Source organism: Prionailurus viverrinus, chromosome F2 (assembly GCF_022837055.1).
Source record: "Prionailurus viverrinus isolate Anna chromosome F2, UM_Priviv_1.0, whole genome shotgun sequence".
In the NCBI taxonomy this organism is placed as follows: Eukaryota; Metazoa; Chordata; class Mammalia; order Carnivora; family Felidae; genus Prionailurus; species Prionailurus viverrinus.
Window position 1 is genome coordinate 38,854,515 of NC_062578.1, and position 11,606 is coordinate 38,866,120.

The 11,606-nt window shown below is 37.8% G+C and overlaps 2 long non-coding RNA genes across 2 annotated transcripts in view; one reads left to right on the forward strand and one right to left on the reverse strand.

The window, feature by feature from the left end:
- LOC125156242 (uncharacterized) overlaps nt 1-11,350 on the reverse strand; it is a 131,784-nt gene extending 120,434 nt beyond the window's left edge. The window contains exon 1 of the long non-coding RNA XR_007148504.1: nt 11,204-11,350. This is a non-coding gene — a long non-coding RNA (uncharacterized LOC125156242). The remainder of the gene's footprint in view (nt 1-11,203) is intronic.
- On the forward strand, nt 70-8,840 carry LOC125156244 (uncharacterized). Its single transcript, XR_007148507.1, has 4 exons — nt 70-137; nt 1,243-1,311; nt 5,616-5,690; nt 8,684-8,840. It is a non-coding gene; the product is annotated as an uncharacterized LOC125156244 (long non-coding RNA).
- Nucleotides 11,351-11,606: the final 256 nt, after the last annotated feature.

Genomic DNA, 11,606 nt, shown 5'->3' on the forward strand with positions numbered 1-11,606 from the left:
TTCTAAGTCACTGTGATTTAGAACACAGACAGCAATATCTGTTCTTTTTAGAACATGTAGATGCCTGTGAAGTAATGGCTGGTCTGAGAATCGTTGAGGGGACCAAATAGCAAAGGATCAAAGTCCGAATGAAATAGGTATGCTGATACAGTATCGAATGTAGAAATATAGATTATATGCGGTTAGGATTATATGAAGTAGAGACAGATGAAGACAAAAATCCATGTGGAAACAGGATTAGACCTAGTGTTCTTACTTCCATACCTCAAATTCTCTATTTAACCACCCCAAACTAGTTCTGCATTAATAGGGGACTATACCCTCTAAGATCACTACGTACGGTAATAGCCAAATCTATTTTTCACAATTTTAGCTTGATTTTTTTTTTAATTGCTTTTGACCAAAGTAATCAAATCCATCTTCTTTAACCTCTTCCTTGGTTTCTAAGGTATTACAGACTTTAAAACCTGCCATTTCTAAATCTTCTGTTTTCTGAGATTGCTTTTTCTGCCTTGTTATTAGCTCTTTTTTGCTGGTGAGGACTTTTCTTGTGGATGTGGGTGTTTAAGACTGTGCCTTGATTCTGTACGCTTTTCTCATTTTATTATCACAACTTGAGAAGTGACTCATGTCTTTTTCAAAGCCACCACGTTACGTCTATATATGAATAATTTAAGCATCAATATATACACCTATGCTTTGGGAGTATCTATCCCTTTCACCTTCTTCAGATCCTGTATGTAGGTAGTCACGGAGTCATGTTGGTTGACTTCAGGAAGGCAGAATAATGGGAGACATCACTATCAAGAATATGAGCCTGGAAAACAGCTGAGTCTTGGCAAAACTCCCAGCCCTGACCCTTAGTAGTTGGGGAACTTTAGGGAAAGCTGCTAAACCATCTTGTTAAACACCCCCAAGAAGTGTGGTGAGGATCGAATTTGATAATATCTATAAATCATTTATCACAGTACTTAGCCCATAATATGTGCTCTGTAACTAGTTCTACTGGAAAGTTTTCCCGAGTGATATGCTATATTCAGAAACTCAACATACTCCAAACGTGTGCATATAAAAGAGAATTGGTGGTATTTCCCTTGAACTGGGATTCTCACTCAACTTCCTCGTTTTGGTCAGCGGTAGCATCTTTCTCCATTTCCTCAATTAAAGTCTCCATGCGTGTAACTTTTCCTTGCTTTGTTTCTGTCTATGGAATGCTTTTAATAATCATCCTTGCTTTTTCAGGACCACCTTCCTAACTCAAGCCTACTGTGACATCACCCTGCACTATTCCATTTTTCATTTTCCCACAAGGTAAATTTCCAATCATCCAACTTTCAACTTTGACCTTGAACTTAATTATAGAGAGAATAGAAGTGTTTGATACAACGATCTCTACGTCTTTCCAACTCTGAAGTTTTATGGATTCTTAATTTAGTTTTATGATCCAATATAACTGTTTTTTTCAAAAATTTTAATGTCTACCTACCACCCACAGAAGAAACCTCCCACTAATTTTCCAGCTTTAAAGATGTTTTCTGGGATGGCCCCATCTTACTGAGCAACTGTACCTTCCTTTAAGCCTCTGCTCTCCCTGTCATCCAGTCAGGCCACCATCTTCTATACATGTTCCCTTGCATTATTCACACACTTGTCTTCATTGTTAATTAATTCCTGTCTCTCCCTGCTGCTCATTCTTTAGGAACCAGATCAGATAAAATATAAGTAAGAATGATGTATGATAAATGAAAATGAGAAAATAAAATAACATTGGGCTGGGGCTTCACTACTGGTCTGTCAGGTTTTCTTTCTTATGAACGCTCTTCTTATGAAGGGCATGACAAGTGCTGGTACTCCTATATCTGCATCCTTCCAACTATTAAACCCCATGGAGAACCCTGACTGGCCCAGATTGGTTCAGTCCACTTGGAATGACAAGGCCTGGCCAGTGTGTTCCCCTGTCAGTGGTTGGCAGTGGGTTTTATGGCTCTAGACAAAGCACAAAGAATGTGTTACCAGAAGTGAGAAGGAATATTGCACAAACCAAAACAAGATGTTCATGATACCCTATGGGCTCAATTCGCATACTACATCATTCCCAAATGTGTACCTAAGCACATTCATTCATCCATTCAATGCCCATAATATAGTTTGGTCTACCTGAGGCCAAATATCAAGCTATTAAGATTTCTGGCAGGCACATCCTGCTGTCTAGCAAATAGCCATGTTCCCCTTGCATAATGGAGATTATTTGCTAAGAAGCCGTTGTGCAGCTGACTACATGAGATGAACTCTTCTAAATGGAATACGAGTGAAGATATACCACTTCAAGCCAAACTGATAAAGAAACAAATGTGCCTTCTCTACTTTCACTTTTCTTTTCTCCATGGGAAAGAGAAGTGTGTTTGCTTAATCTGTAAGCAAAATACCATGAGACCTGGAGGGGATGGTGGTGTCAGAGTATGGAAAGATTCTTTGTCCTGAATCATGTGGAATGATATATGCCAAACATTCTCACAGAATTGTTGTGCAAGAAAAAAATATATATATATACATATATATATATATATATACATTTGTATTATATTAAAACACTGACATATGGAGATTTCTCTGTTGTAGCAGCTAGTGTTATCCTAATGAAACAGAAAACATCCAACTAACTGACATGACTCAGATAAAAAGAGAAAAGGCTGGTTGTATTAAATGGAGTACGGCAGGGACCCACTCCTTCAGCGCATAATAGAATTTTCTTGAGGGCAAGGACTTTTCCTGTCTTTTTGAGGGTTGTACCCCCAATGCTAGAGTAGTTCCTGGCACACAGTAAGTGCTTAATAAATGTTTTCTGATGAAAGAAGTATTGGTTTTCTATCGTTGCGTAACAAATTAGTACAAACTTGGTAGCTTAAGCAACACACACTTAGGAGCTCACAGTTTTCCATGAGTCAGAAATCTGGGAACGGCCACTATAGCTAGACTATCTGCTCACGATCTCACAGGGGCTTAAGTGAGGGGCTTCCCTTGGCTGGAGTTTCATCTGAGGCCCAGTGTCCTCTTCACAAACTTATGTGGCCCTAGCCACAATTCGTTTTCTTGCAACAGTAAAACTCACGGTAGTTTGCTTGTTCGAGGTTAGTAGGAAAGAGAGTTTTTGACTCCTAAACCCTCTTTCAAAATCATCAATGGATTAGGTCAGGCCCGCCCAATAAAATCTTTCTCTGTATTAATTTACAGTCAACTAATTGTAGGCTTTAATTACATCTGAAATGTCCATCCACGCTTGCTATAAAATGTAACCTGACCAGGGCCATGACTATCCCATTGCATTTTCCATATCCCGTTGGTCAGAAGCCAGTTCTAGGTCCTGCCCACACTTGCTATACTAGAGTGTTACTCATTTGATGTTATCATAGGATTCTATCTACCACAAAGGGCCAAAGCTATTGAAAGTATGTTTGCAGTTTAAAAGCCTGGTACATGACATTATTCGAAAATGGAGCTGGTGACTGCTTGGAAGTTTAGTATAACATATTTTCAGTGATATTAAAGGTTTAGATTTAGGAAGTGCTACAAAGAAATTAGTCAACTTTAAGCAAGTGGCAAAATAAATATTAAACTGCCCGACATTTTTATGGATCTGGAGTAAGTATAACACAACATATATGCATATCCATACAGAAACTTGTTCACACACTTTAGGAAAATTATAAGATAAAATGTTCACTAAGTTATAATTAACAATCCATGGAAGAACATTAAATGCATATTACTAAGTGAAAGAAGCCAATGTGAAAAGGCTACATACTTGATTCTAACTATATGACATTCTGGAAAAGGTAAAACTATGGAGAGAGTAAACAGATCAGTGGTTGCCAAGGATTGTGAGGAGGAGAGACATGACTAGGTAGAGGATTTTTAGGGCAGTGGGAAAACTGTACGATACTATTGTGATGGATATATGTCATTATACATTTGTCCAAACCCATAGAATAGACAACAGCAAGCGTAAACCCTGATGAAAATCGTGGATTTGGGGTGATTATATTGTGTCAGTGGAGAGTCATCAGTTATAACAAATCTACCACTCTGCTGGGGGATTTGATAAAGGGGGAGATTATGCATGTGTGGAGGCAGTAGGTGTAGGAAAAATGTCTGTGCCTTCCTCTCAATTTTGCCATGAATCTAAAATTGCTCTAAAAAAATTGTCTTAAACAAGTTACTAGAACTTAATTTCTGCCTTCTAGGGTAGACTTTTTGTTGTTGTTGTTTGTTTGTTTGTTTGTTTTTCCTTATCCTCTTGTTATGATCCTTTTGTCTACTCTGAGCAGGTTTGTGGGATTTTTAAAGTTATTCAGACAGAAAGTTACCTATATTTTCTTTTTGAGAAAATCCTGAAATCAGAAAAATCCATATGATGATACTTAAGACTGGGATAGCAAATGTTCTCTTTGATAATATGATTCTGACTTAGATTGGCTATTATTTTTTCTTCATTTGTTCTTAGGGGATGTATGTGTTTGTGAGTTTTCCTGTGCAAGCATTTACTCACAAAATGCTAGAAACAGAAACGAGAGCTTTATGGCTTAATCTCAACTTCCTTGACTCCATTGACATTTTTCAATTCTTAGCATTTCACACTTTTGGAAATACACAGAGAATTCTTTGAATTGTGGAATTCTCTTGAGGGAAGCCTGGAACACCAACACCTGTGGGTGGGGGATAGCGTTCTTCCCAAAGAGAATGCATGGTCCCCATGGATCAGGCTAAGGAGAGGTCAGTCAGGGCTGAAATTGAGGATTCCTGGGGGAGTCAGAGGGATGGAAAAGTCATATCTTTTCTCTCTGGCCTCATTGAGTTGGCATATAGACTACAGGAGAAGAGGTGTATTTAGAAAGTTCACCTTGCCTATCCACCAAGACTTAAGCAGGACTATGAAGTAGAAGAGGAAAAGTATGACAGGGATGTTGAGCTTTTACTGCAGTGAGGCAGGGTAAGATCTAAGGGGGAAAAATGGTGCCAAGAGACCCTTGACTATAGATTCTGAAAATGACTACAACTGATTCTAAGTCTTCTGTATTATAATTCCTTTCTCTGGTTGCTTCTAGGAATAGTCCTCTTAAGCACCATATAGTCCTGTTGTTCTTTAGGGACTTGAAGGTTGAGGTTGTCACTGTACTTGGGGTGAAGGTAAAGAAGAGGGAGAAACACCCTCACCCTGAAACACACATGAATTGAAACTCAACTCAGAGCCAGGGAACAGGGTCCAGAGTTAAGATGTTGGTTTTTCCAAGTGACTGCTGAGTACCAGGAAAGATTTTGAGAACATATAACAACGGCTCTCAGCATTCCCAGAGGTACCTGGGAGTGGGAAATCTAATAAAAGCCTAGCATTCCTGAGTCAAACAGGATGAGTGCCTGTACCAAAATAAATCAGTAAAAAAAGGAAGTACTTTATTTTGAAGTCACAGTCTTCTGCAGCCTGGAGAATATGACTTAAAACATTTTCAATTTTCATTTTTCTCTTTTCAATTTTTCTTGTTCTTTATCCAGCTCCTGATAAAACAAATGTCTTCAATTTTCCACCTGTGGGTGGAAAAACTTATGGCTTTATATTTCAGGGAAAGTCCTTGATTACATTTGACAAAAAGGCTGTAGAACAAGAAGAGCAGTGATGTTAGAGCACTTAAAGAATGGTAAGAACTTAAAATTGAAAATACATTATTTTTATAAATTAATTTCTGAATCTAAGTTAATGGGTTACATATGCATTAATTTTATGTGTAAAATAAGCCAAGCTGTGTTTACAATATCACAAACTTAATAAAAAGATACAGTTTAAAAATTACTAGTATGGTGAGAGTATCGGAATATCTGCTAAAAAAATTACCATTTGGTAACAAAAAAATTGTATGGAGACCTGGAAACATTCATAAACAAATGATATGTATTTAGGATTGTGTAAATCTCCATTTGGCTGAACGAACTTTTGAAAATATTTAGTGCTTTGGGGGGCGCCTGGGTGGTGCAGTCGGTTAAGCGTCTGACTTCAGCCAGGTCACGATCTCGCAGTCCGTGAGTTCGAGCCCCGCGTCAGGCTCTGGGCTGATGGCTCAGAGCCTGGAGCCTGTTTCCGATTCTGTGTCTCCCTCTCTCTCTGCCCCTCACCCGTTCATGCTCTGTCTCTCTCTGTCCCAAAAAAAAAAAAAAAAAATAATAATAATAAAAATTTTAAAAAAGTTGAAAAAAAAAAAAAAGAAAATATTTAGTGCTTTGAAAGTCATGCCCCTTGCTCCTTCTCCCTAGAAGATTCTCTGATATCTCATGCCAGGGGTGGATATCATAATTTGTGATACCTAGAAAAAAATTTCAGAAGGAATCTAGAAAAATTGTCATGCATTTAAGGGATGACAGTGAGATCAGCTGACACATTAGCTATAGAGGGGAGAAGAAAATTCCTGACTAGGATGTAATGAAGAGCATCTAGCTGGTCATGAAACTGTAGAGGGGATTATCTCATGAGGGAAGAGGAGGAGAACTCGATTTCTTTCTTCCAGCTTTCCAGATTCTATGGATCTGACAATGTCGTCCACCACTGCAGATTGAATTACACTGGAGTCAGTTGGTTTAGTTTTTTATGTGGTTGCCATCTTTGTTTGGCACTCTTCGTCTTGTGCACTTTTTAAAAAACTTTTCACTGGCCAAATGCATTCTGCCCACACATCACTAACTTTCAAAAGAAAAGAAAAATTAAATTAATCATGTAGCTGCTTTATTCAAGTTGCCACTAAATATTCATAAGAGGGTGGGAACTTGAAGCACCCATATTTTTAGGGACACTGATAAAACTTGGTGCAACTATGAAAAGTACATGACAAGGTGTGACAGCTCTATAGCCCTTTCTTCTTTGATGGTATGAATAATAACAAAGAAGTCAGTGATCTGGGCTGCTGCTATTTTATTTTATATTTTATTTTATTTTATTTTATTTTATTTTATTTTATATTTTATTTTATTTTATTTTATTTTATATTTTATTTTATATTTTATTTTATTTTATATTTTATATTTTATTTTATATTTTATTTTATTTTATTTTACTTTATTTTATTTTACTTTATTTTATTTTATTTTTTTGGCTTTTTCTAGTTGACAAAGAATATGTCTATGTGTTATTTCATTTACTCTCACCACAGAGTGGTAAAATGGTTATTAGTAATTATATCCTACAGATGAGACAATTAAGTTCAGGCAATGAAAGCAGCCGGGCCAAGCTGACATAACTAGGTAATGGTAAAACAGAACCGGTTAATAAGGAAGGAGGCTTGGCTCCAAGGCTTCTGGCTCCAAGGTTTATTTCCCTTTTGTATCAGGTACTGGTTTTACCTCAGAACTTTTTTGGAAAATAAGTTTTACAGGTTACAATTGAATGTTCTTACACCTCAGTGGAAACTGTCCGAATCGGAATTATCGTCAAATGCAAGGTGGGGAGAAAAACAACTGTGGCATAATTAGAATATGGTGGAACATAACTTATTACTGCGTAGTTTAATACTACTTTCTGTACCTTTAAGGAAAGGGAAAATGCTGAATGGTGGCCTTTTCTGATCAAAAAGTGGTTTGTCCCCTCCTCTGAATCAATTTACCATGCTTTCAGTATCACCACAGTTTTCAGCTGAGCTTTTATTTGTGCGGGTAGAAGCTTCTTGAGACAATCTCTGTGATCGATAATGCATTTCCCCTTCCTCCTCAGCAGGCTGCCCCTAGACCCGACCTGTCTCCCTTAGCCAGGACTCCTCTGTAGGTTTTACAGAGCGGCAAAGGGCCTCCTGGCAGAGACAAAAGAAATATCCATGTTTTCCTCACTCTTAGCCTAAATTGGAGAGACTAGGATATAAACTTCCAGTTAATATGGCTGTTTCCATTAAAAAAAATAAGTTGAGCCAGTGATTTAGCACCAAGGGTATGAAAGAAATCATGTTGATTTCCCCTCACATGTCAGTTGACTGTTACGGTAAATATTTTGGCATCGTATAGACATTAACATTGTCTACAAGATGCCAAATGGCTGTTGACAAAAGAAAAATGCAAATAAACTAGTTACATGATGTTTTGTAGCCACAACTTTAACTTTCCTGATGCTAGCTATTATGTATTTTTTTTCCCCGAAGCAGGAAAATTATATCATGCTTTATAATTTCTTTCTTATGGATATAAAATTAGGGGTGCTTTTTTCTTGACTTTTGAAGTCAGGATTATTAAGAGCCTATTTATTTGTTTAGGCAACTAATCTAAAACTAGGACTCCATGTTCGAATCTTTGAGTTAAAATGACCAATTCTCTGTAAAATTACATTGTATTGGCCGTAGTAAATTAAACGAAAATTATGAAGAAGGCAAGAGGTAAGATACACACATGTATAAAATTTACAATTGCACAATGAATTAATAGCAAAATTTTGACTCCGACGATTTTCAACTATGAGTAAGATAAGAAATGGAATTAGATGTTTCTTTAGGAGTTATTAGAACATATAAATACAATCAAAGATGAACCAATGGGAAAATAGTACATTTATTGGGGCTGGAAGGGACACTCTTTTCAGTGGAGGAGAAAATTTTATTAAACAATGTTGAAAAATACATGACAGAATATAAGTGCTAAACTGTACATTCCATAATTGCTTTAGGTGTTCCCAGGAATGAAAGATTGATGAAGGCTCTGTTAGAGGGGTGGTGTTCCAGCTGCGCCTTAAAGCAAAGGTCAAGTTTGAATTGATAGAGGTGAGAAAGGAAGACATTCCAGATGAGAACGGCATTGTAAGGGAATTCCTAAGGGTGAAAGGAAGCAAGGTGTGCATTTTCATTTTGTTTGTGAAAATATAGTACGAGCGTCTTAACCTAAAGAGCTGAGAGGCGGTTTTAGAAAATGTCTTGAATTTTCATCTCCTTTCTGATTTTGCTGACCTTGTCATTGTTGACTTGTTAAGAGCATTAGTGACAGTCATGATCATTAGACAATAACAGAAAAAATAATGATGATATCTCAGTAATCTCCTTGTCATATTATTTGTCTAATCTGCACTTATATTCCTCGATGTCAATGTATACCAATAAACATCCATCCTTAAATGCGGTTCTCCAAACCCATTACTTACTAAATACTGGTTTACAAGTAATATGACGAAGAGAACATGGCTTTCTGGGATTCAGAAAAATGATGTCATTCAGCCAGATTTAGGGGCAAAGATCAGGAAAAGGGAGGGTCAGGAGCTGTCGGAAGTTATACTGTGAATACCAGGCTTTCTGTGCTAATGAATGTTGTGTGGGCACTTTTCCCTTGGTTCCTTGAGACAAACCTTCCTCCCCGCCAAAACTAATGGGTACCTGATAACCCCTTTATATTTATGCTGGAAGTATAGGGTATGCCAAGTGATATTTTATATGTCGTCGGCTAACAGTATAGGCATTCTGAACTTACAGTACAAGTGAAAAAAAATTGAGAAGTAAGAATAACCAAACAGAGGGTAATTCATCAGGGGAATCCAGTGAGATCTGCTAGAAAATTCTTCCAGAAAAGGTGGGATAGGTGAGAAAATTTCTTGGTGGTTCACAAAGCAAACATTGGTTTTCATAGTTACATACTGAACATCCATTATTATATTAGAAAACATATGGGTTCATGTTTACACATAATTAGCCCAGCAAAACCACAATTTGATATGGGATTCCCAAACAGCATCAGCATCACCTGGGAACTTGCAAGAAATGCAAATTATCAAGCCCCACCCCTAGACCTACTGAATCAGAGACCTGAGAGCGAGGCCCAGCAATCTGGTTCAACAAGCAAGCTCTTCAGGTGATTCCAGGGTGTACTGATGTGTGAGAACTACTGATTTGATGACTATAATTGCATAAGATAAGTCTAAGTAAAGAAATTATTTAAATTTAAGCTTACTGAAGTTTAAAAACAGCGCTCTCCTGTGTAGGGATGTAAGAATACTTGTTTGGCAAGAATTTATGGTGGACAACAAATGGAAAAATGAAGAGGAAGGAAAGAAGGAAGGAGAGAATGAGATTTAATGTAAACTAGCATGTATCTAAAAGATCATTTGGGGGGTGCCTGGGTGGCGCAGTCGGTTAAGCGTCCGACTTCAGCCAGGTCACGATCTCACAGTCCGTGAGTTCGAGCCCCGCGTCAGGCTCTGGGCTGATGGCTCGGAGCCTGGAGCCTGTTTCTGATTCTGTGTCTCCCTCTCTCTCTGCCCCTCCCCCGTTCATGCTCTGTCTCTCCCTGTCCCAAAAATAAATAAAAACGTTGAAAAAAATTTTTTTAAAAAATAAATAAAAGATCATTTGGAATATCTGCTATCAAAAAGATTGGTGTCAAAAATTGGGACTATCTTGGGGCGCCTGGGTGGCGCAGTCGGTTAAGCGTCCGACCTCAGCCAGGTCACGATCTCGCGGTCCGTGAGTTCGAGCCCCGCGTCGGGCTCTGGGCTGATGGCTCAGAGCCTGGAGCCTGTTTCCGATTCTGTGTCTCCCTCTCTCTCTGCCCCTCCCCCGTTCATGCTCTGTCTCTCTCTGTCCCAAAAATAAATAAAAAACGTTGAAAAAAAAAAATTTTAAAAAAAAATTGGGACTATCTTGCCTAATGCTGAGTGTCTGAACCTCACTTTCACAAATAATCTGGTTAAAGAGAGCAGGGCAGAAAGATCCCTGACTTCATGGCCCAAGCACAGAAGTACTTCCCAGATGGCCTAAATTAATGGATGTTTTGTTTATTAAAACACCAAATGTCTAAAAGCAAATTAGAGTCATTTGGGTCAGAAAACCCTGCCTTAGATTTCCATGTATTTGGCTGAAGTCCAGTCTGGATTATTCCTTGTGCCACTGTCTGTAATCAGGAAATTTGTGCAAATCTCAAACGATCATATTCTCCCTCACAGAAAATACAAAAGGTAATTATCTCAGCCCCCTGAATAAAACAAATGTGAAATTCTGTTTTTCCCCCAGACTTAAATTTAATAATAGCTGAATTATCATTTTACCATGGAAGTGCATATTGGTAAACTTAATAAATTAAAATATTTAGCGGAGTAATTTCTGGACATAGAGCATATTTTCACTAAAGAAATCTATTTTATTTCTATAAAATGTCTATCAGGGCATTCGTGCATATGTAGGACATTATCAAACTCTTTAAATACCTGGATGGTATTCCAGAATGAAGAGGGATGAATGGGCTACGATAATATAGGTAGAGATCCGGGCCAAGAATTCTCCAAAATTGACTGAAGCCGATGTAGGGGAGGAAAAATAATTTTTCCTCTACCCTTCTGAGTTTGTAGCTGAGACTCCTGTAATAAAAGACAAGAGAAAAACATGCAGAGGTTTATTAACATGTATAATTCATATATATGTGGGAAATACCCAGAAAAAATGAGTAAGTCAAGAGGTAGCTTTAGAATTAAGATGAAATGACATCTTAATAGGGAAGGGAATGTAGGGCTTTTAGGGGAGACTAAATGATTTTGGGGAAACATGAATGGCTCCTAGAAGAATAGATAGTAGGTATGATAGTTTGTGATGAAGTTTGTCTGGGTGTGGTGT